The 25,679-nt window shown below is 44.5% G+C and overlaps 1 protein-coding gene across 1 annotated transcript in view; it reads left to right on the top strand.

The window, feature by feature from the left end:
- Positions 1-7,723, top strand: part of LOC138515210 (serum albumin-like) — a 946,494-nt gene extending 938,771 nt beyond the window's left edge. Inside the window, exon 14 of the mRNA XM_069630169.1 lies at positions 6,619-7,723. The gene's annotated coding sequence lies outside the window, so the exon portion shown is untranslated. The remainder of the gene's footprint in view (positions 1-6,618) is intronic.
- Positions 7,724-25,679: the final 17,956 nt, after the last annotated feature.

Here is a 25,679-nt window from a genome sequence, read left to right as displayed (position 1 = left end):
TGGCTAAATGGGGCAAGCTACGTTATTATACAGAATATTCTTCACAATCCAGGGGGGTCATAACACTCATACATCCTGCGCTGGGATTCCGCACTGAGGGGCACGAGGCCGATCCAATGGGAAGATATGTGTCGGTGTGGGGGGAAATCGCCGGCAGACGAGTGATCCTGGTTAACACCTACGGCCCTAACATAGATGACCCGGATTTCTATCTGAAAATGTTCGACACTCTCAACAAACACGACACAGAAATCATTATATGGGGCGGCGATTTCAATGTTGCACTCGACACCATGTTGGCTAGGTCAACCAGTGTAGTGAGGGCTCCCACTAAAACAGTGATAACCCTGAACCAACTCCTCCCACAGTTGTCACTGATAGACGCTTGGCGGGTGCAGACGATAGGCAATATACATATTACTCAACAGTGCATGACAGTGAATCGCGTATAGACTACTGGTTCATATTCTCTGACATCTCAAATACGCTGCGACACTGCACGATCCTTCCCCGCACACTGTCCGATCACTCTCCGGTCTTATTGAGCCTCGTTTTCCAAGATGTTCTTAGACAGGCCAGGAGATGGAGAATGCCGGGGGGACTGTTGGGAGATGCAAACATGGCCGAATCACTACATGAAGAGATATCCAACATCTTTGCAGACAATCTGGGGACGGTGGACCGGATATCCACGGTCTGGGAAACCTTTAAGGTTTGGGTTAGAGGGATCCTCATGTCCAAATCAACAGGACTCTTGAAGGGGGTGAGACGGGACCTTGAAGGGGTGGAACGGGAACTGAAAGAGCTGGAAGAGATATATAGCCGCACCCATGATAGGGACACCCTTGCTGGAATTCATAGACTCTTTAGGACCTTTGACAATTTAGTCACGAGGGAGGTACGATACATTGCGGCCCCCATGCGGGCACTTCGCCATGGGGAGGGGAATAAAACGGGGAAAATGCTGGCCAACCTGCTTCGAAATGAAACGAATAACGCCCCAATAGCCGCTATTCAAACAGCTCCAACCGTAATGGTCACAAGCGATAAAAGTATTAACAATGAATTTGTTGAGTAAAACACTCTACACGAATAGAGACCAGAAAACCCCCACTGAGACGAAAGAATACCTGGCCTCACTGGGTCTCCCGACACTCCCAGATGAAGATAGATTGGCTTTGGAGCTACCTGTCACAATAGAAGAGATCACTGAAGCCATCAAGGATCTCACGTCGGGTAAAGCTCCGGGTTCTGATGGACTGGGCGCCGAATTTTATAAGGAGTTCCATGAGGAGCTGGCCCCTATTCTACTCAGAACCTGGGAGGAGGCCCTCGAACAGCACGAACTGCCCCCTACAATGAGGGAAGCTATTGTTACGGTGCTTCTCAAGCCCAGATGCCCACCCCAGGATATGTCCTCTTACAGGCCCCTCTCGCTCATAAATACCGACGCAAAAGTTTTCGCGAAGGTCATAGCCAATCGTATGTTACCCATGGTTCCAGCACTGGTTCATCCGGACCAAAATGGGTTCATTCCCAAAAGGTCTACAGCGCTAAACCTCCGCAGGCTGTTTGGAATCATGGCACAAATAGACCCGGGCAGGCAGGCGGTCGCGGTGTCCCTCGACGCCGAGAAGGCATTTGATTCAGTCTCATGGGAGTACCTCTTCTCAGTGCTGGAGGCGTTCGGGGTGGGACCCAATTTTATCAGATGTGTCCGCCTACTCTATACAAAGCCCGGGGCGAGAGTATACACTAACAGAACCACGTCTGACGTGTTCGAACTGGGGAGGGGCACAAGACAGGGATGCCCGTTCTCGCCAATCCTATTTGCTCTTACAATAGAGCCCATGGCTGCTGCAGTCAGATTGCGCCATAAAGATAAAGGCATAGTCATGAAGGACTCTAATCAGCTGATTTTGCTTTATGCGGACGACACGCTGTTATATATCCGTGAATCCGACAAAAGCCTGGCGCCCATAATGGCAGATATACACGAATTTGCTGATTACTCTGGTTACACTGTGAATAGTTCTAAGTCGGAAATCTTCCCACTCACCCCTTGTACTAAATGCCCGGAAACGACGGAGGGCCTTAAATGGATGGAGAGATATGTTAGATACCTGGGCGTTCTGGTCTCCGGGAGCAGACAATCTCTATTTACCGATAACTACGAAGGGGCGCTACAGTCAATTAATGCGAAGCTTGCGATATGGAGGCACCTCCCTATCTCACTGCATGGCAGGATAGCAGTGCTAAAAATGACCGTCCTTCCTAAACTGCTGTACCTGTTTGTGAATATCCCGATATGGCCAGGCAGGGAATTCTTCTCCAGGCTGCGATCAATGGTGACCACATTTCTATGGAACGGGAAGACTGCTAGAATGGGATGGGAGAAAATGGTGGAACCATACAGTACCGGAGGCATAGCAGCCCCGGACTTTGAACTTTATTATTTAGTTGCCCAGGCGCAGTTCGCGAGATACTGGTATGAGACGGCAGAAGAAGCACTGCATGCATGGGTGGAGACACACACAGTTGCACCCTCGGATGTGAGATCAATTATCTTTGCCCTACGACATAGAGACGTGTGTGAATACGACCCGGCCAGCTGCGCTGTCCGGGCTTGGGGGGCAATATGCCGGAGACTTAAAATTGAAAGGCCCTATAACCCACAGATTCCCTTGTGGAACTTTCCCGGCATTCCTCCCACATTCGACACGAACATGCAGGAAGCATGGGACCCCAATAGGGAAATGGTGGTAGGGGGTATGTTCATAGAGGGGAAATTTGTTAACTTAACAGATATTTTAAGGGCACTGGGGAGAGGACCGCTTCGAACGCTCCAATACTACCGAATGAGATCAGCATTCCAGGCTAGATGGCCCCTATTTCTGGATGAGCCACTCTCACACCCTTGTTTACAAATGATCACGACTCAGGGGGGTCTTGGAGTCTCCAAATTATATGCATCGGTGCAGGCCCACACCCCCACGATCAATAATGTGAAACCAAAATGGGAAGCAGATTTGCAGGTAGCCATTCCTGATGAGAAATGGGTAAAGTATTGTACACTCACTAAAAGGGTCTCACTCAATGCAGAGCTGCGCCAGATACAATTTAAAATTCTGAACAGACTGCAATATACACCGGCCGCAGTAGCGAGGTTTGTACCAGACTCCTCGAGCGAATGCCCCAAATGCGGCGCCCCACAAGCAGGGTCTTTCCACATGTATTGGGACTGCCCTGAGCTGCAGCGGTTCTGGGTGGGGTGGCTGAGTTACTGGCGGAACTAACACAAATATCCCGATTCCTGTCTCCACAAAAATACCTGTTTGGTGATATTGGGAAGTGCCCGGAGAGAACTAGAAGGCTCTTTAATGTTTCTTGCGCAGTCGCTAAAAAATGCATCCTCCAGGCTTGGAAAAGCCCCACGCCTCCGAGCATGAACACCTTTTTACGAGAATTGACGTATGTGAATGAGAACGAGGAACAATATGCACTGACTCAGCCGAGAATGAGCCGACCGAAAGATATCTGGGGCCCGTTCAGGACATACCTATGTGAACTGCCGTCGGACAATGAAGACCCCATGTAAATATGTATCACTTGTGAAAATGCATAGTGCCACTGTATACTTTTTTCTTGTTATGATGTTAGGACGAGTTGTGAACCTGCCACTACCTCAATAAAAAGATGTTTAAAAAAGAAAAAAAAGAAGTCTGAGATCCCAAAAATGAGAGTGGGAAAAATCAAAACATTAAGGGGATCCTAAAAAGGACCAGCAGAAATGTTTAGTAACTCAATGTGGGTATTAAGACCAAAGTCCATTTTTTAAAGCGGTAAAGTAAGAGGGTGAAGGGCTAGGGTGCAGGACAGTGTTGCAGGTAAGGGGGGTGAGCATAAGATGAGTCAGGGGCGTAAAGTGCTACCGACAAAACAGCAAATATGTCTTGAGAAACCTCTGATGGTTTATTATAAACATGCAATATGCAGACTATGAACATCTTGATGACTTTAACACATAGAACTGTGAGAACTGCTTACTGGTTCCAAAAGAAAAGAACACATGGTACCAAATTTAGAGACTCTTTCTGCAGTATCTGACTAGAAACCCAGCATGTGTCACATTAAATGAGGCAACCAGGATCAGTACTGCCTTATGTTTTCTCATTTGCAAGATGCTTTTTGGAAGAATTGTGGGCGGGGAAATGTGACTAGTGAGCTCCTTGACCATTTCTTTGGGAAATCCATTTCTACGTAAAGCCTCTACATCTGAAATCCAAATGATGAACAGAAGCACTACCCAGTACTGACACAGGGGCAATTACAGGCATTAGAATTGATATGGAAACAGCTAGCAGCCTTGCTTGTGGAATGCCCAATTAATTAAATACTTGGGATCTGGAGCTCTCCTTCAATCACCAGTTTACTGTATGCTGACAGGCAACCTGGTGAGAGAGATATGATGGATAAACCTCTGAACCCATAAATACACTGCATCGTCAACAAGAGATTTTAAACCGAGGTGCCTTAGTTCATTTTTACACTGCATGGGTAGAAAAGTCTATGTATTGATGGATGACCTCATCATGGTGAACAATGCTGCTAGAGCTGTGAGATCCTTTTATGATCTTATGAGATTTCACCTTCTCTCTCTTTCCCTCGGTCTCTCTCCATCTTACGCTCCCTTTCTCCACCTTCCCCTTTCTTCCCTTGTGCTACCCCTGTCTTTCTCTCTGCCTCCCTCCCACAATCTCCTTTCTTGCACCATTTGAAATTGACTAAATTGCTATGTGGATATGCTCCTCATCCTAGAGACCTGTAAGTCTGTCTTCTGTTTTGATTACCAGATCTGACAAGTCCCTGAGCATGGCTTCACCATTTTGCGGCTCCATTGGATAGAACCACTTTCCTGTTGACAAGAAAAAATATTAATGTAACAAAGAACCTACGTCATCTGAGAAATTGATCTTTTTAAAAGAAGGTGGACCTCAACAAATAGAATTAACACATTCTTGCAATTTTAGCTGATTGTTTTCAAGAAAGAAATGTCTTGAGTAAAATTGAATAAATGATTTTATGAAAGCAATGTTTGCTTCTTTGTCAACAATCGCAATAATTCAATTGGTAGCAGGTACAGTGGGCAACCTAGGCCCATCGCTACAGGATGCTCAATTCTAGATCTGGACAAATAAGCAATTCTCGCAGACTACGGTACGTATTGCTCACACCACTAACATGGACACAGGACGCAGGCACGGGCAAGCATCGATGCACGATAGACCACGTCTATGGCTAAGCACATCCGGCCTAGTTTCACACATAGCTGTCCAGACTGAAACACCTGACGTACCACAACATCTCTGCCACTAGCATACAGCGACCACCACCCAGTATAGCTGGCCTCACATAGACTCTCTCAACAATAGCAATCTACCTCTACCCTCAAGAGCACCCACCCACGTGTCTGACCTCGACTGGGCTGCTTAGTCAAGCCTTGCCAGCCACCCAAGTCTTAGAATGGCAAACAGGCACACATGCATCTGAGCTAATCCCCTAGAATCACTAAACACAACAACTACGGTCACCAAGGGCTTTCAACCAAGGAAAAAGTGCATTGACGCCACACAAGTGGGGAAAGAGCGCTATATAAATAACAAAATACAATACAATAAAAATTTAAAATGTTTTCTAAACTATTCCCTTGGCTTGAACATAAACAAGGATGACATTCTGCATGAGAGCAATCACTTTCGAACATGGACGTCAAAACTGCTGTCCTTCCAGTTATTTCCTGCCTTATTTCAAAATCTGCGTTATTCCTTGCGTAGAATAGGAGATACATGACTTCTCACCATGCTTTTACAAGGGTAGGGGGAGTTCATGGTACAAGATGGCAAGGCTTTTGAAAAGCGGTGTGCAAAGTTCAGGAAAGGCGCAGCCAAATCCATTGTGTCATGTTTGCCTTCACCACCAGGGGAGTTGCTAGGTCTGGAAAAGACCCGGGGCTAAGCTGATGTCGGAACTTTTGGGACTGGGGGCTAGCTAGTCTTTTGGCTGTAGCTCCTGAGATTCTATCCGGGGCTACAAACAAAAGATCAGGGGCTATAGCCCCCTTAGCCCCCCCCTAGCAACGCCCCTGTTCACCACCCTTTTCTTTTGAAAGGTAAGTAGGTCAACTTTGGTCAGAAACAAAATAAATTGCTCGTGCGAGTTCTGTTGAAGTGAACCCGCACTTTGCTTTGAAAAGAAACGTGGTGAGACTGCCCCTTCAAATTCAGGAGCAAGACCAAGCCATGTGCAGGTCTTCCTGTGAATTGAGGTGTATAAAAACGGGTAAACGCACCGATAAAAGAAGATTCACTGACAGAAAGAATCTCCTGCTCTAAGGGAAGAGTGAAGGGTCTGTGGCACAGTATTAGCCTTCCTGTAAGCAGGAACTAGCTATCGGGGAAAGTAGAAATGTCCTGATGCAATGTCTAGCTTTACATTGCTTCCCTTCAGGTCTACAGCCTATAGACCATTTTGTTTTTCTCTCCATTGTTAAAAATCGTGAATAAATTAATTATTTTTTAACTCAAAACTTTGCCCTGCTCTTGTTCTTTTGCCCTGCAGAGATAAGGAGAGGGGGAGATATCTTTTGGCCAAGCCGCATCTACTTCAAAATCCCCTACAATACTCGATGATCGTCCAGCTGTGCACATCAGGCGATAACAGCATAACCAGGAAAAGACAGCTATTTTCACAAGTGCCTTGAGTGCATTACTTTGCTGCAATAAATAAATCACGGGAAAGAAAACATGTTTTTGATGTCGCAAATTGCATGTCTTTATTATTAAAATGGCTGAATGGACAACTAACTCAGAGATGTGCCCCTTTGCCTAGTCCTTTCTCATCCTGATTACATGTGAATGTCTTGCGTCCCCATACATTGTTTAAGAAGAACACACTAGACTTCACAAAAGTCTTACTGGTTGCAGGGGGTCTGACATAATCCTAGATATTTTCCACATTGGCTTTGAGGGGAAGCTAAGATCAATGTCTTTGTCAGTACTCTTGGTCTTTACATCTTCTTAATATGGGCGCCATTTGCGGGTAGCCAGAGGAAGCAGTTGCTACCTCTGACCTTTCCCTTGGTTCCCCTCCTGCTTGTGACATGTGGCCTATTGTCCTTCACACTTAGAGGTATCAGAAAAGCACCTTTTCCCGAAAAGAAAACGTTGGCTTTAGTGTGTGCAATCTCATTCATCTTTTAGAAATGACAACTGCGTGTTCAGTGGAAGCTAGCACCTCATGAGACTCCTGCAAGCTATGGATTTATTTCTTGGCGTAAGGAAACGGAACCTTTTCCACAAAACCACTTACAATGGCATCTATAGTATTACTGTTGTGCAGGAAGTAGTATTGTATCTGTGTAATTTCAATCTGTGTTTGTAGCTTGCTTCAGTGTAACTATTGTATGTCTCCTGTGTAACAGTTTGTTTTCTTCTATGTACTGAAAGTGCCCATCTTTTTATACAGTATTTAGAAAGGGATGGTGATAGCTCAGTGAGTTAAGTGCGTGTTGCTTCTAAATGAGCTCATTTTGCAGCCAGAAATAATTCAGACGTACTTCCTCACAATGTTGATATATTGTATACTATTAATTGGAAATCATTCATATCTGTAACTGCAGGGCGAAGCAATGAAAAGATTACGTTAGCAAGCCCTGTACAGAAAGAGAATAAAACAGACTTCTTTTACCCATGTTTTCGTAACTTTTTTTTTAAAATCAATTTCAGTGGGAGTGTGGTGTGGTACTTTGCAAATCCGCTTTGTAAAACACAAGCGACTGCCAGCCTGATTCATGGAATTATTTGCGTAAAAAGCGCAGATTTGCCAGCTTTTCTGCCCGAAAATCTCTCTTTGAAGTATGGGGATTTTCGGGCAGAAAGGCGCGCAAATCTGCGTTTATCACGCAAATAATTCCATGAATCAGGCCATGAATATGCTCACGAAAGAAAACAATCCAAAAATATTAGTGTGTTGATGTAAAATGTTAGGATGGCAAATTGGAGACATTGAAACAATGACAAGGACATCAATTCACAAAACATGGCTTTTCTGCTTGAAAACATTGTGTGATCCTGGGCAAATCACGTCTTTCGGTAGCTGCTCAAATTGTGATCTTTTAAAAGGGATTCGGTTCAGTTTTCCAACCAACAAGCCAAATCCTTTATCCTTCAGTATCCCCCCATCACACCCAAGCTCCACCCCTCCGCTGTCCACTTCCACACTCTACCTATTCAGGGCTTTCTTTGAAATTCCTGATTGAAGGTCATTTGTCATGAATCTGCCAGCGCTGCACGGATGGCCCAGTGGCTCAAGTCTGTGCCTGGGCGAATGAGTCTACACTTGACATCTGATGGAAACACATGGACATGTGAGGCTGTATACTACATCTGACGATTATAACAATCATGCCTAGCACATCAGGTTTTACCACTTGACTCGTGCTAATAGCACTTGGGCTTCTAGGACTTCGCCTTGCATATGTTTATTATGCAGAGCATATTAGGATTTACCTGGCATAAAATTGCACTACTTGGATATATGAGCCGGCAATTTCCACTATGCCACTATTATGAGTAAGCCTAGCACAAGAGGTTTCAAAAGGTCTGAGATGGAAGTAACTGGCCATATGAGGCTGTACTGGCATATAAGAAAGAACTGCTGTGATAGTTCTGCTGGGTGTGCCCCTGGCATATCATGCAGTGCTAATGGCCTATGGCAGTCCCATTGTTAAAATATGGTTGGAAATTAAAATAGCCTTTAGTACTATTTGTTGTTATATTAATCGTGCATGTTTTAGGTATTTATTATTACAATGTGCGATGTCACTGGTGCACGGTATTATGTGATATCCCTTGCTGTAATGTGATTGGATCAAAGGTCATGTTATGACAGTTCCTGTGGTGTCACCTGGCACTCGGTGTCACTTCTGTTACTTTTTTAGGGAATTCATGTCCCTGCCCCCTATACAGGAGAAATTTGAATTCGCACTACCAGAGGCAACGTTCGATTGTTACTCACCAAGGGCCAAAGGAGTGGACATCAGAGAACTGTGTGTCATCCAATGGGGTATCACATGGGCAAGGAAATGCGCACCATGCCGCTGCTTGTCCAATCAAGCTCTTCATTCCAATATGAATCTCCTCAAAAGATGCTTCAGCTGCAGATGTAACTATGATAGTTTTAACCTCTTCCTGAATGTCCCTCTCCCTTTCAAAGCCGCTGACTGTCAGGAAAGTATTACAATCCTGGCTCTTGCGCCACAAGCTGGTTAAGAACCCACTTGTAGCGCAAGAGCGCGGTCTTATAGGAATCCTGTGCACACTCCACCCATGACCAGCTAGCTCATCCTGTGACTCGTCTCACCACTGCCATATCACTGGATCTCGCCTGGCATATGCCCACACATTCTGAACCATAGTGACCACCCGCACATGGAACTAAATGATCACTCTGACACTCAGAGCAACACACACCTACACAACCCCCAAAGGCTACCATCCACAGAGCCAAGTGACCCATGTCAGATGGTCCTCAATTGTTAGGTACAGTAATAGCAGACTATGCACTCAAACTTAGCATTGTCTGATCTCCAAACTGCTTTGATAGGCCTCTCTCCCATTATACAGGTGTCTCAAACTTAGCAGGGCCTCTGTGACCAAATTGCATTGTCTGATCTCCAAACTGCATTGATAGGCCTCTCTCCCACTATACAGGTATCTCAAATATAGCTCACTCGCAAATTTAGCTAACTCTCAAGTCACCAGTGAATTAAGGTGGGGGGTCACTCCGACTAGGGCCTCTCGCATCACAAGGCAAAAGTCCAAGCAGCGCCCGTCCGAGCCACCCTCCAACCAGCAATACCCTTCCCAACCCACACAGCCTGCTCACCACAGTGAACCGCGCTCAGGGAGACGGACAGTAAAGAGAGCCACCGATAACACCCGACTTAATAACCCTTACCATCCCCTTCCCCTCCTAGGACAGCGAATGAGCGAGTCGCCAACCCCAGCCGGAATACAACATACAGACGGAGCCCAAAGTAGTAGCGGACACCCCTCACCCGCCACTACACCACAAGACCACAAGACAACCAGACCAAAAAGCAGGACCAACTAGACGTCACCAAACAAAGACTAAACAACTCTCAATCTTACATGCCGCGCCAAAGAAAAACTCATCACCACAGGACCTCCAATACTAATACTGTGGAGCGACCATCTCATCATCCCATTTGTGATTACTCTGCCTACCCAAGCCTACATCCAACATCTGAAACTCACAACCACCACCAAAAGAAACTGGAAACACGTCAAAGAAAGCAACCTATTCTAACAACTGGAATTAACAAAGCCCTCAACTACAGAACTGGAGCTAGCGGACCTAAACAGGAAAGCAGAGATACTGCACAAATGGATCGTAGATACAATAGAAAAGATCGCCCCAGAAAAACCGTTCACCCCATCAAAAAAAAGAGCAATGGCAAAATGGTTCACCCCACTATTAAACAACATGAAAAAGGAAAACAAAAAGATCGAATTGGAATGGAGGAAAGAATACAACCCAGGGAAAAAACACTGTACCAGAAACAAATCCGCGCATACAAGAAGGAAATTCAAAAGGCAAAGAGAAGACATTACGATGACAGAATCAACAATGCCACCAACACACAAAAAGAAATGTTTAGCATCATTGAAGAAATGAGAAACCCACCAGGCTGCGATAACACCCCAACCCCCTCAGAAAAACTATGGAACGACCTGGCAGACCACTTCAAAAAAAAGATAAATGACATCCGACAATCCATACAAAAGCGACCAACCAACCACAACACACAACCCAACGAACCTAGCACGGAACCACAGCACAAACTCCAAAGCTTTCCTGAAATATCAGCAGAGGCATTCGCAATGCTGGTAAAACGAAGCAAGAAAGCGGGATCACCCATGGACCCCTGTCCCCCAGACATCTACAAATCAATCCTTGCGCAAGGATCGCCAGCAGAACGCTAAAGAAAACCTTCTAAATCTTTCACTATCAACAGGGACTGTACCGAAGATCTTCAAATCAGCATACATCAAGCCACTCTTGAAAAACACAAGTGGTGACGTAGATGACCTTTCCAACTACAGGCCGATCTCTAACATCTCCTACCCAGCAAAACTTCTAGAAACCTATGTATATAAACTAACCCAAGAACACGTAGAAAAACACCACCTGCTGGACCAAGCTCAAATCGGTTTCAGACCAGCGAGAGGAATGGAAACAGCATTACTATCCATCTGGGACAACCTCAAAACTAACGCAGACTCAAACACTACCTCAGCCCTTATTCTGCTCGACCTCTCCACAGCCTTTGACACAGTTAGCCACGACACCCTGACCAAAAGTCTAGAAGACATAGGCATAAAAGACACAGCACTATGCTGGACCAAATCATTCCTAGCAGACAGAACAGAAACCGAATGAATAAAACCGTTCAAATCCACTCCACATGTTAACGACTGTGGAGTGCCACAAGGATCCTCACTATCGCCACTATATTTCAACATCTATCAGACTCCGGTCATCAGAATCTTCAAAAAATACAACATTACATGTTACAACTACGCAGATGACACTCAGATTATCTACAAAATCAAAGACACCGATGCCGACCACTCAACCCTAACCAACTGTCTAAAAGAAGTCTTCAACTGGATGGATGTCAACAACCTAAAAATCAACCCAGGAAAGACAGAAATCATGATTGTATCCAAAGACCAAGAGAACGAAACCACCATCCCATGGCCTACGGAAATGGGAAACGCACCAACACCATCGAAGGTAGTAAAAAATCTGGGAGTCCTAATGGCAACACCCTAACCCTGGAACCACAAATAAATGCAACAGTGAAGAAATGCTTTTTCCTCCTCCACATGGCAAGAAGAATTCTACCTTTCCTCTTCTTCACACACAAAACACTCACTATCATCGCCTTAATCATGTCAGAAATCGACTATGCAAACAGTCTGTACCTCGGAATACCAGAATACCTCCTGAAGAAACTGCAACAGATCCAAAATGAAGCAGCGAGACTACTCCCCAAACTATCCAGAAGCGACCACATAACTCCAGCCCTAAAAACACTACACTGGCTCCCAGTAAAACATCGCATCACCTTCAAAACAATGTGCATAACGCACAGGGCAATCAGCGGACAAGGAGCAGAATTCCTACAAAAGAAAATAACAGTCTACAAACCAACGAGACCCCTCCGATCAAGCAACGAAATCCGCCTGGAACTCAAACCATACCTTAAGAAAAAACTTGCAGGCACCTCCTTCTACCACTTAGCCGCAAAAACCTGGAACAACATCCCAAAAGAAATAAGAAACACTGAAGATCACCTAAAATTCAGGAAATCACTAAAGACCTCGCTCTTCAACACCACAGACTAAATCTGGTAACCAAGACCGGAAAAAGGATGACTAAACCGGAAAGGACACGGACATCCCCGACCCGAGAGGGTAACTCCCACGGCACCTGGACGGGTGACACCGGATAGACTGGAACACAGGCGGCACGCATGGAGACAGAGTCAACTACCCCAGACAATCCCACCAACACTTTCACCCGCCCCTTAGTTACCGCCAGGTACCACAGTGGTGTGGAATTGTCGAGATATTGGCAATCACCACACCACCTCAGAGGTTGACATTGGCAGGTGCACTGGACACAGGAGTATGAAGGGGAGCTATAAGAGAGCATGTTAGAGGTGGGGGCTAGAGGAGTAAGGAACCTTATATGCCAGTCGGACCCAGATCAGGACAGAGCAGCATCAGGGGAGACCACGCAAGCCGAGCGCCTCAATTCAGGATAGAGACACAAACTAACCAACCCTACTAACAATTTCCCTTTCTGCATACACCTCTCGAACTCCAAACCAAACACAACCAAACCTACAGCACAACAAACCGCACAAACTTCACTACACTGCAACAACAAAACAAAAACACACATAGTCTTGCACAACAGTACACGACGACAACCAGCCGCAAACACCCCAGGCCCAGCCAACGGACCCACCGGGCTGAGGCCGCCAACAACACATCACTGCTCTCTTGCACTTTTCCTGTTTCCTCCCACTAACTCAACCTCCCCTCCTCTTTCAGAACCGCCAGAGCGCCAGGGGACCACTCCGGTGGTGATAGTGCGCGGTACAAATGTCCTTTAACATTAACATTAACATAAAAGAAACTCCGCGCCCAACTCATAAAAAGAATCTTTGTTTGGATAAATGGTGTACACACCGTCAATATGACTTGTACTGCCCTTTATGAGCTAGCAGTACAACAATATTTGGTAAAGCAAATCACTCATGGATAATGTGCATGTGTACAAATTGTCGCCGTTCCAAAACCATGTTAGGTTTCTTTTACCAGAGTGGGCAGTATTGATGCTGCAACTAAGAGACTAGACCAGCCCCAAACCACAAGCAGCACACGTAGCTGCCACTTCCGGAGGTCTATGTGTTGCAATTACTTCTGCCTCTTTCAGTCCGTGCGATTTAACTTTTGCACTGACTGGTCATTTAAAAGTAGCTATGCCTTTAGTTTTCGCGAGTTTTGTTGCTGTCGGGTGCTATCAGTCACTGCTGATCAGCACCCGGCCACCAGCCTCGAAGTTTCAATAAGAATTGTTAAAAAACCAAAGAAAGCCCAGCCATCAGGATCAACGACTGTGCTGTCATTGAGGGCTCACAGGTTATGTAATGCCACTCCCACACAATGGATTTTGGTGAATTGACACTACTGGTAGGTAACACACAGCGGTGTAGTGGTGGCAAAACCAGAACAGGTCTAACCTTGACAGCTAAGCTCTTTCACTGGAGGAGATTTGCTCACAAGGTAGGTTCTCTTGGAATCATGGGGCTCCAAGACAATAAAATTAAGTTTGCTGGACTCCAGGAATACACAGGCTGTTGACCCGCCCAATACATTTTCAATATAGCTCACAAGGAGGTGTGATTTATTCTCCCTGAGAACAATGCAGCGTCTACATTATCCTCAAGGCATGAGTGGTCTCCGGATGCAGGTACATGAGCACCAGCAAGACCTGTAACTGCACCCATTGAGAGTCAATGACCATCCACATATTCACGTCTTTCTCAATAGTCACCCTTCACAGATCTGTCAATGTTCTCCCTTTAGCATGGCTGCCTTAACAACCCATACATTCACAAATATCAACCAATATTAGGACTTTCTGGCCACTCTAGCCTGATCATATCCCTGCCTGCCGTAACAGTGCTTCGCCTCATGCTGTGCTTTCAGAGTTAAAGTACCCCATTGTGTAAATCAGAGGCCTTTTTAAAATGTTGAGGATTTTTCTTCTACCACTGCTGCCCCTTGCACTGATCCTGCTCCTGGTGTGCAGTTCACTGCATGCAATACCTTTAATGGTAAACTGCTTGAAGTGCACGCATGAGTGGAGGCATTGCACCAGTGTTTCAGGATGCCTGCACAGTCGGGTAGGATGAAGGGGCCAGCATGAAAAAAAGCAACCAAATCCCTCCACCCTTGCTCTCTTAGAGCATGTCACCCCTGTGGATCAGTCTGGAGAAATTGTGTTGCACCTTCCTGCTTCCACTCCTTTCATCCCCCTCACCCTAACATATCTCTAAAATTCAGAGCGTTGTCAGAATCAGCACCTTGAACACCAGCTCTGCCAATAAACACTCCTTTAACATTGATGACTTATTGGAGGAGCGTGACTTTGACTTCTTAGGTATTACAGCTATCTGGTTCTTTACTAACTACGTAATCACTGTTGATATCCTGCTGTCTGGGGGCTACACAATCCTCATGAATAATGGGCCTCTCAGAATGGGTGGGGATGTTGCCTTCATCTTTCCAGCCTACATCATGACCCCTAGAATTGCCTTTGTGAATATGGTTTCCTTGGAGAGCCTATCCATGATGCCACTTCAAGTCTTGAAGAATGGCCTGACTATATCACCAGCATCCAATCAATATCGGACGATAAAATTGTTGGTGACTTCAACATCAGGCTGGACGCCCCTGACAATTCATCTCTATTTATAGACATCCATTTCTGCATATGATGTGGGGGGTGGGGGTGGAGGTGGGGCACACCATCGATGGCTTCCTCTCCATCTCCCTCCAAATCACTAAAGTCGGCACCCTTGCCTGCACATTTTTTTGTTTTATTTAGCTGACTTGCAGCTTTTAACAAGAAGGACACATACAAAAAAAGAAAAACACTCACCCAAGGAAGAGCACATATACAGTAAAATTAATATGATGGATCAAATTGCCAATTCTAAAAAACCATTCACTGTTCGAAGGGAAAAAAAGGGAATTCGTACATATTCTAAAAACAAGTGATATTTCAAACACCCAGATCAATGGCTCGAAAATAACCAACCACCACAGTTATATCAGAGGTTACATGACCACTCAAACATCTGTTCCAACGCTCGAATTCATCAGAGATGACCATTGTCAAATTGTCTACTGAAATACTTTTATGGAATAGCGTATAGATGAGTACATTCCATTAGTAAATGTGTTCATGTTTCAATCAAAACACCATCACAAAACCTGCTTTTTGAAATACCTGTTTTGATCGTTTTATATCTCAACAAAGTCTCTCTAGTATGCAAAAGATTTCACTGAAATCTGCAGAATTCATTCCTAGGACACCTTGATGGGTAAACAGATTAAAAGGTGGCACAACACCAGATTTCTTATGATCGGCTCTCAAATGGGTGAAAGATGGAAGTGAATGTAACATATCAACCGTTTGGGCCCGGTCCCAAAGTCTCAACCGATGTTTAGTATGCTGTGGTCTATTTATTAATTCTTCACGAGAGGAGCTCATCATTGATAGAAAATCTTTGCATTCTTTCTGAAACATAAATGGGCCTATGACGGGAAGTCGAGACAAAGAGGCCCAAACATCTCCATAAAGCTTGGAAGCATCTGAAGTAGGAGTCTTATAATACAGATTAATAAAAATCCATATTCCCTTTTATCAAAGTGATTCCATTTCCAGGTCATATCTTAGTATAACCCCTGATATAGAGTTAGAAGTTTGAAACAATTTCCTCCACACGGAGGCCTCAAGCTTTTGGGGAACATTCAACACAGCAATATCCTGTATTTCAATTCGTAGAGAACTTTAGGCACTATTTTCCCAAGATAGAATTTAAGTGCCGGAAGCACTTAAAACATCCCATACTTCTCATCAATTATTTTCAACTGAGAGCCGAGGTCTTATTGGAAAGATTTTCCACAAGTAGTTGCTTGGTGGGTTTGAACCCCAGATAAGAGAATCCACTACTTCCAATGTATGCCCCTCCACCAACCATTGTTTGTCAGGATGCTTCCTTTTTTTGAGAATGTCATAACCTTTGTCTTAGTGCAATTGATCGATAAATCTTTTGCCTTGGTGTAGCTGCCAAAAGCATCAATCAGTTTCTGCAGACCGCGCAAGGTAAGGTCAAACAGGAGGAAATCATCTGCATAAGACTCCCAGGTCAACCTCTGGTTATTCAAACTGAGGGATGAAAAAGCAGCCTTCTCAAAGCTTTCCCCAGCATCGGACATGTATAAGTTAAATAAGCAGGGTGCCAACATGCACCCCTGTCTGACTCCAGAAATGGTGTTAATAGGTGAGGATATGTCCCCCATCCTGTTTAGTCTGATCCTAATTTTGGACTGATTGTGGACGGCAATAATCAGTTAAGAAGACCCATCAGTATATTCCACCCTGCCAGCTTCTTGTATAAGAGACCCCTGTTCACTGAGTCAAATGCCGAGCTGAGATTGAAACTAACAACATAAGAAGCTTTAGCATACCCCTTCAAGGCTGGACCTTTGACATATTTTAATAATACGCCGTTAAGGTTCGTACTATGCTTTTTAGCGGAAGTCCACCTGACAGTTTTTTACCCTGCAAGATTCAACAGACCAAGCTTCTAGATGTTTAAGCAGCATTGAAGCGATGATTTTACTATCAGCATCCAGCACTGAGATGGGTCGATAGTTATATGGGTTGTTCCGATCGGCACTCTTGTAAATCAGAATTAAATAGGCCGTTTGCCAGCTCATTGGCAATATTTGGTCTTTTATGATGTGTTTGAAGTAAAGAGTCAAGATGGTTGACCACGTAGCTGGATCGTTCTTGAAGAGCAAATTCGAAAGCTTATTAGGCCCTGGGGCCCTAGACTTGTTACTCCCCTTTATGATTTCAGCTATTTCATCAAATTTAATTGGAAATGTCCACTCATCAGTTCTTAATTCCTGAGGAAGGAGGAAAGGGGAATAAAGGGGCTCAGTGGACCCAAATTTAGATTTATAATATGAGACCCAATGCTGTTCGCCAATGGGATTTAACTGCTGATCGCTCTGTGTTCTCTCTAAATGATTTATGAGACGCCAGAAAGAGGAGGAGGATGTCTGACATAATGTGTCCATCATGCATTCTGCATCATTCTGGAAAAGCACATGTTTATGCTGTCTACACCATTGGCGATAATATTGTTTTTCTTTATTTGATCTCCCCTAACTGTGAATTTGATTCAGCAAGGGGGTTACTCTTGATTTCCCTTATTTTGGCCCTCATCTCCCTCTTACGCATACACACGCCTTGATCGAATTGATGGAGATGTTTTCTAGGGGTGACCTTACTTCTCTCACAGACATTATCCAGAAGGTTTGACAAAAAAGAATCAAAGTGGTTTAAGTTAAAAGTATGCATTTTCCAATCCAATGTACTGGACACCAATTGCTTCTCCGCTCTACCATTCACCAATGAGGCCTTGTGTGAATTCCATGAAATTCGCTTGGACCCCTGATTAACAGAAACAGAGGAGAGGTTCAGACCTTTTTCCATCCCCACTGGCCAATCGAATTCCACGATGATCATCTTGTGATCGTTGAGCACAGTGGATTTAACCCTAAAGCTTCGGCACTTGTGGAACAGATGGTCATCCACATAAAGGTAATTTAAATCGCTTGTTTCGAACCCTTGGCCCACGTGCTTTGGCACTGTAAGTCTCCCTCCACCGAGCCGTTGAGACGGGAAAAACCCAACGACTTCAGGGACTCGAGCCATTGGTCTCTGTGCTTGATCTTTCGGGGGGCGGGATACGGGACTGGACTGGGACAAGGGTTTGTCTCAGAGAAACAAAAAGAATTGAGATTACCTCCCAAAATAATACAACCCTCCCGGGAGCTATCAAGCCAATTTGAAATGAGGTTGACAACCTCCTGCAGCATAGCTTGGACGGTAGTCAATTTGTAATGCCAATCAATATTCAACAATAGCAACTTATGTTTTTTTCCGTCCAGCAACATAGCATAGCTCTCAACCATTTATGTCGCAAAGGCAGGTGAAAACACCCGATTAGATTTTTGGCGGGTGAGAGGCCCATTGAAACGAATGGGCTTGCAGGAGGCTTGACGGGTGAGTCAGCTGTTTACAAGGCGGGTGTCACCCGCCAAAAGCGTGTGAGTTGAGAGCTATGACATAGTAATTTATAATCCCAATAAACATAAATTTGCGATGACCACCTTATCAATGCTCAGCCCTGCAATCGTTTTTATAAGGGTGACTAACCCGCCAGATGGCCTTCCCCTGAGGCTTTTATTGGCAGAGGAGGCAAAAGTGACATAGCCATCAACTACAGGTGTTTTTGTTAGCCGAGTTTCCTGGATGTAAATGATGGTGTGTTCGTGAAGGAATGGTCCCCATTCTATGTTTGTAAATAAGTGAGTATGCCACAACTACTCCAGGAAAGAACATTTAATTTTTCAGTACCCGTAACTGTGCCTTGAGTTGCTTGAGTCGTGAACTGCTTTGGAATGCCAAATTCGATCCCTCAGATCTAGTTCAAATACTTCCCCTGCTACTCTCTGTCTGGTTGATCCATAAGCATGCCCAGAAAAAGTTGGATGATTTACCTCAAGTTGTACCAGTGAATGTTCAGAATGCAATGGCCTCCTTCTGCTAACGTCAATGGAACATTAAAATCCTAGATCAAACAACGATTCAATTTCACCAAATACGAAACAACATACCATTTGTGAAACAAATGTTACCACAACTACATCTGTTCTTCCTTTATGGCGGAAAAATGGTCTCTGTCTCTTGATGAGATAGCCTTCAAGCATGGGACTAGCTAGCGAGAGTAACTTTAAAAATTCCATTACAGTTCAAACTAAAAAGTCTCTTTTCATACTCTGTGCAAGAGACCCTCAATTTTAAATCCGTTAACTTATTGGGGCCCTTGTCCGCATGAAATTCCTTTGTCCCATTGCCTTGTGTTGGGTAAGATGAATGGGGTGGCAATGTGAAAACAGAATCAAAATATCGAGGCTGAGTACCCCAAAAGGAAATACACAGAACACGGGTTACAAAGGAACATACAAAGCACTTTATTTTATACTGAATCCTGTTACAAAAACAGAGCAAAATCAGATAGCTATCGGCCCTCAGTACCACACAACGAACTCCAGTGTGGTTCAGTGTGTTCAGTGAGAGACGGTGTACATTAGAATGCATTCGCTTTTTATACACTTGGTGGGCGCGATGTCCAGCCCCACTTCGGGTTAATATTCCTTTTAATAAATCACCGATCTAGGGTTTGTGCCAAGTCTCAAAAAACTGCATATAACTGGTTTGTCTTTAATACATGTATCAACAAGCCTATGCAATAACTGTGTATTCTAAGATTGTCCATGCAGGCCTTCTTAAAGATGAATACAATGTAGTTAAACAGATGTTCTTTGTTCAGTATTTGAATACATTGTCTCAACATATGCTCGTGGATTAGTTTCATTGCATGAGTAATCCTTCTACACATAGGTCAACGACGAACAAGGTCTCAGTTCACGACCTCAACAAGTGGCCTGCAGGCAAGTTACACATTAGCGATGTACAGAGGTCAAGACGGCCATGTTGTATTCTGCAATGACATCGTCCACCATTTTAACTCAGAGGGTGACTTTTACACAACAAATCCTAAAATGGCAGTTTGACCTAAAATGGCGGCTTACATGGATTTAAGGTCAGGAACTTGCAAGACGGATTTCTATCGCAAACGACTTTTCAAGCAGCTTGGCGTAGGCCAATATTAATATATTTATAACAATAGGAGGCACGATATACTTTCTCTTTCGACAAACCCTCCTTTTGGCCTATGCCAAGTGCTAAAAAAAAAAGCTTTGGATCTCCTTGCAAATAACTCCATGCATCATCGTCCATGCACCCTGAATCACTATCGGAAATATCTATTGCCATTAGGTCATTTGCTAAAATATCCTTCAACACATATTCTTTGGAAGTCTTATCTGGGGCATACACTTTATGTCCTATCGAACCTATCGCTTGTGCGCAGCATCCCCCTAGCATCAAACACATACCAGGTCGACACTGAATACAGCAATAAAGAAACAACAGGATTCCCAAAATAATTAGTAAGGCCGAAAGTACCTTCCAACCCAAAGATCGCAAGAAGTCCCAGAACCAAGTTCTTAGATCCCAGTTTCCCTCAAGAACATGCACTTCAGAACTAAGGACGTGCAGATTCTGTATTGCCTTGAAGATAGTTGGGGAGGAATCTGGAGCGAAAAGACAGCAAGCGGACCCCACTAATTTGCACACTCCACCACGCTCAGCTAAAATGACATCTAATGCCATTCGGTTTTGAAGTGCTACTAATCTTATCGCCTTTTGTTCTAATGTCATATTATAGAGTATGTCTGTGGTCCGGTTGATCGTTCTCTCCAGTACTCTCGCTAGTTTTCTGATATCTTCGGTATTCGTTATCTGCCCCCAAAATGGCACAAATGATTGAGCTATATCTCCCAAGATTTGTGCTGGGGTGTCAACATTCTCATCCCGCCGTGGACGAGCCTTTGAAACTTCTTTTGTACTAGCTATAAACACCCCAGGTAACAGGATCCCTAAATAACAGGTTCCCTGCCAATCCCTGGGCAACCATGGGAATTCTACTTTACCGCAGACAAAGTAGACAGGTTTGCCTACAAACAAAGGTCTGTTCTCCCCAGTCAAATTTGAAACGTTGTCACAACCTAGAAAATTTCCCATTGACTGAGTTCCATTCCTCTGTATGCAAAAAGAAACTGAATCGGGGCTATGGTTAACAGTGTAAGAAGGAGGCATGGCGTCCTTATTGCCTATTGGAGCCATTTTAAAGGAAATCAAAGATTAGAAAGGATGAGACATTTTATCAGAAGGCCTAATAGAAGCAACATTCGGTTTACTCCTATTTGCAAAAAGCGGGCATCCCAGGGGAGTCAAAACACATTTCTCAAAACTATTCAAATTGGTGCCATCAAAGTTCCCTGCTATCATTCCATCGGCCAAAAAACAGTGCTCTAAGAGAAGCATAGCAAGCAGTTGTCAACGGTAAAGGATGAATATACCAACCTAGCCCCTTATCCCTGTGTTGCGGTAAATGTGAGCAGAACCAACAATTAGATTTATTAAAAATGGCATGTGTAGCATTCATGATAAGCAGTAAAGTGTTATTGTGGTACCTTTGTCTGTGCTGGGAATCCCGGGGCGATAAAGTATGCAAATGTACAAAGGGAGTAGGAACAATGGGTGCACTTTCAGTAGGCAACAAAAGTTCTAAAGAGTGAGTTTCCTCGAGGTACCACAATCCTAAGGCAGCGACTATTAAAAAGCAAAATATCATTATAAGAATACAGCAATACATTTTCGGGGCCCAGGCATTTTGTACATTGTCCTGGTTGGTCAGCCCCTTACTTACAAGTCCCATATGAGTGGTAGCGGTGGCGGGCATCGTAGTCTTCAAACGGACACTCCAAAGTTTGTTGCTGGCGACCTCCCGGTCGAGCGACTTCTTAGTCCTTCCACTACCTTAGCCAACAGAATCCCCTTTCTCAAATTTGGGCAAGAAGCAAGCTCTTTTCCTTCTCCGCATGCACAGCCGGACCGTGCCGTAAGTCTATCAGATGCACAGCAAAACCGTGCCGTAAGTCTATGAAATGCACAGCAAAACCGTGCCTAAGTCTATCTTCGTGGTCGTAGGTTATATCGTACTTTTCCTGGTACTGATTGATCCGGAAACAATATTTCGTCACTTCCTGCTGGAAGCAACGTGTCGGAGGCAAGTGAAGGGGCTGAATTCAAAACAGCAGTTTCCGGGTGCAAAATTTGTGGAGAGTGCGGAGACAAAATGGCAGCTTCCCCAAGCCTCCCGGGCTCAGAGAGATTCTCCGACACACTCTCAGTGCTGCTTACTGCTTTGGGATCATTGGTTGCAGTGTCACCGAGGGGTTCTGTTTCTTCTATAATGTGTGGCATAGGGTGAGGAAGTTTCTTTATAAGGGAGGCATGGATCCAGTTCTTTCGCACAGCGACCCGCACTGCTGTCTGGGTGACCAACAGGACTTGGAATGGGCCACGCCAGGGAGGCGCGAGGCAGGAGGTGTGCTCAAACGATTTGACGAGCACCCAAGTCCCAGGCCGTATGCCGTGGCCCGGGCCCTCGTATCGCACAGGTAAAGCTTCTCATACCTGGTGATAAATCAAATACAGGTTTTTAGTCAATTGGCTACAATAATCTGAAAGTAGTACATTTTTGACATTTCTTAACGAGTTACATTTAGGAAGGTTCCAAATATTGGCAGGTCTCCCCATTACCACCTCAAATGGAGAGAGCCCAGTCTTAATTTGAGGGGTTGTGCGCATAGATAACAACACGATCGGTAAGGCGTCCGGCCATTTTAGTTTGGTGCCGGCACACGTCTTAGCGAGCTTGTTCTTGATGATACCATTGTGTCTTTCCACTTGTCCGGCACTCTGAGCATGTCTGGCCGAATAGAACCGTTTGTCAATTCGTAATGCTGTACATATCTGTAGAATTACAGCAGCGACAAAATGTGGACCATTATCCGACCAGATAACTCTTGGCAAACCAAACCGTGGAAAGTATTCTTTTAACATGATTTTTGCAGTAGTCATAGCTGTAGCATCTTTAACAGGGAAAGCCTCAACCCATTTACTAAAAGCACAGATAACCACCAGTACATATTTCTTATTATTGCATCGTTCCATTTCAATGAAATCAAAGTGGATCACTTCAAAGGGGACAGAGGGTGGCCCAGAACTACCCCTTGGAGTTACTCTCCCCTTTCCCACGTTATGTTGCAGGCAAATCATGCACTCCCAGACGTAGCGCTAGGCAATTTTCGAAATGTTGTCATTTACCCAAATCTTCTCTAACATTTTTGTCATTTTCTGGGCACATATATGCATAGGACCATGGGCCATGATGACCATCATCATGACATACACGTCTGGGAATAGCCATTTCCCTTCTACTATGTCCACCCAACACCCGCCATCATCAAGTTTCCCCAAGCCTTCAGCCCACCTTTTGGATTCTTCTAACGTGGCATCAGCTTGGATATCCCGTACAGACCCAACACCCTCATCTATTGTATAAGCATCTACAGATTCCCTTGAAACATACATCTCCGTAAGGAGATCGGTAGCAGTTTGCCTAGCTATCTGATCAGCGAAAGCATTCCCTTTTCCTATATCATCTGTAATATTTTGATGTGCTGCACATTTCATAACTGCTAACTGAGTAGGGACCGCAAGCGCTGAGAGTAGGTGTACTATTAGGGAGCCATGTTGAATTTTGGTGCCATGCGAAGTTGGGAACCCTCTATCTGACTAAAGTCTCCCAAAGTTGTGGACCACCCCAAAGGCATACTGACAATCAGTATATATATTTACTGCAAGCCCTTCGGAAAGTTCACAAGCTCGAGTCAATGCTATAATCTCTGCAGCCTGCGCAGAATTATGCGTGATTCTCTTAGTTTCCACAACCGTGCTCAATGTAGTGATCGCAGAAGCAGCTGTGGATGTACCATCCGGAAGTTTGAAGCAGGAGCCATCACAAAACAGCTTTCCTTGCAGATTATCTAAGGGAGTATCTTTCAAATCAATTCTACCCTTTGTCTCTTGTTCGATCGTATACAAACAATCATGCGGCACTTCATCGGACACAACACCTCTTAATTTGAATGTGAGGAGCAAACAAGATCAATTCATATCTTGCCAACCGTGCAGAAGTGAGGTGTTGCATTTGAGTTCGGTTCAGTAGAACATCTACAGAGTGAGGCACCATCAGGGTTAGATCATGGCCTAGGACCATTCCCTCACACTGTTTTACAGACGCGGCAGCAGCAGCGACAGCGCGCAAACATCTTGGCAAAGCGCATGCTACAGGATCAAGGGCGGAAGAAAAGTAACTGCACGGCCTATTCTTTCCTCCATGTTCCTGCGTTAATACAGCCAAAGCACATCCATCACATTCATGCACAAACAACACAAAGGCATTTTCATAGTTTGGTGTGCCCAAAACTGGTGCAGAGCATAATGCACCCTTAAGCAAGCGAAACGATTGCTGGTGTACCGCGTTCCATGGCAATGGCAAAGAAATGTCCTTCTTCGTCAAAGCCAACATCGGTTTGATCACTAGTGAGAAATTCGGGATACACAACCTACAGTAAGAAGCCATACCTATCAAGGCTCTAACTTCCTTCTGTGTATTTGGGACAGACATACCAGAAATGTGTTTTATTCTTTCAGGTGTCAATCTTCTTCCCTCCTTTGACAGGAGATAGCCTAAATAGGTGACCTCCTGACAACAATATTGACATTTTTTAAGCGAAGCTTTGTGACCATGCTTAGCTAGATAAATAAATAATGACACAGTGCCTTCCTTACAGGCACTCTCAGAGTCAGCAGCTAGAAGCAAATCATCAACGTAGTGAAGCAAGGTACAGGTAGAGGGCAATAAAGGGTATCAAGTTGTTCTTTCAAAGCCCTACTATAAATGCTAGGACTCTCTGTGTACCCTTGAGGTGCACAAGTAAATGTAAACGAGCGTCCCCCTAATGTAAACGCGAACAAATATCTACTATCCTTGTGTATAGGAATACTAAAGAACGCATTATTTTAGTCCACAACACTAACGTAAGTAGCTGTAGCTGGAATCATGGTTAGGATTGTCGTTACATCAGGCACAATTGGAAATTGTGGTGCCACAACTTTATTACTGGCACGTAAATCAATTATGAAACGGAATGGAATTACATTATCACCTTTCTTGTACACGGGTAAAATCGGATTGTTAAACAAACTTTCTGAAATTTCTTCAATCACCCCGAGATGCACAAAATCGGAAACAATACATTTCAAAGCTCGCTCGCCCTCAACCGAAATCTTATACTGGGGAATGCTTGGCAGTTCAATTCCATGTTTCAAGACTATTTTGACAGGCTCAATCTGTAAAACACCGACATCATTGTCGTCGACAGCCCACAAGCTCTCTGGTACACCAATGAATTCTGGAGGCAAAGGTCTAGTCAAGAATTGCGAGGCAGAAAATTGCTGTGGTGAAATCGTCAAGCGCACTCCATCAGAAGAACAATAAATCACTGCATTTAATTCTTTTAACCGATTCAACCCCAGCAAGTTCTCTCCGCAATCCGAAGTCAACAGAAATGGACAATGGTCCGTAAAGGGACCCAAAGAAATAGGTACCGGCA

Source organism: Ambystoma mexicanum, chromosome 6q, assembly GCF_040938575.1.
Source record: "Ambystoma mexicanum isolate Mex_15411 chromosome 6q, UKY_AmexF1_1, whole genome shotgun sequence".
NCBI classification, from domain to species: Eukaryota; Metazoa; Chordata; class Amphibia; order Caudata; family Ambystomatidae; genus Ambystoma; species Ambystoma mexicanum.
The sequence above is the reverse complement of the archived record's forward strand: the minus strand, read 5'-3'. Positions and strand labels throughout refer to the sequence as shown.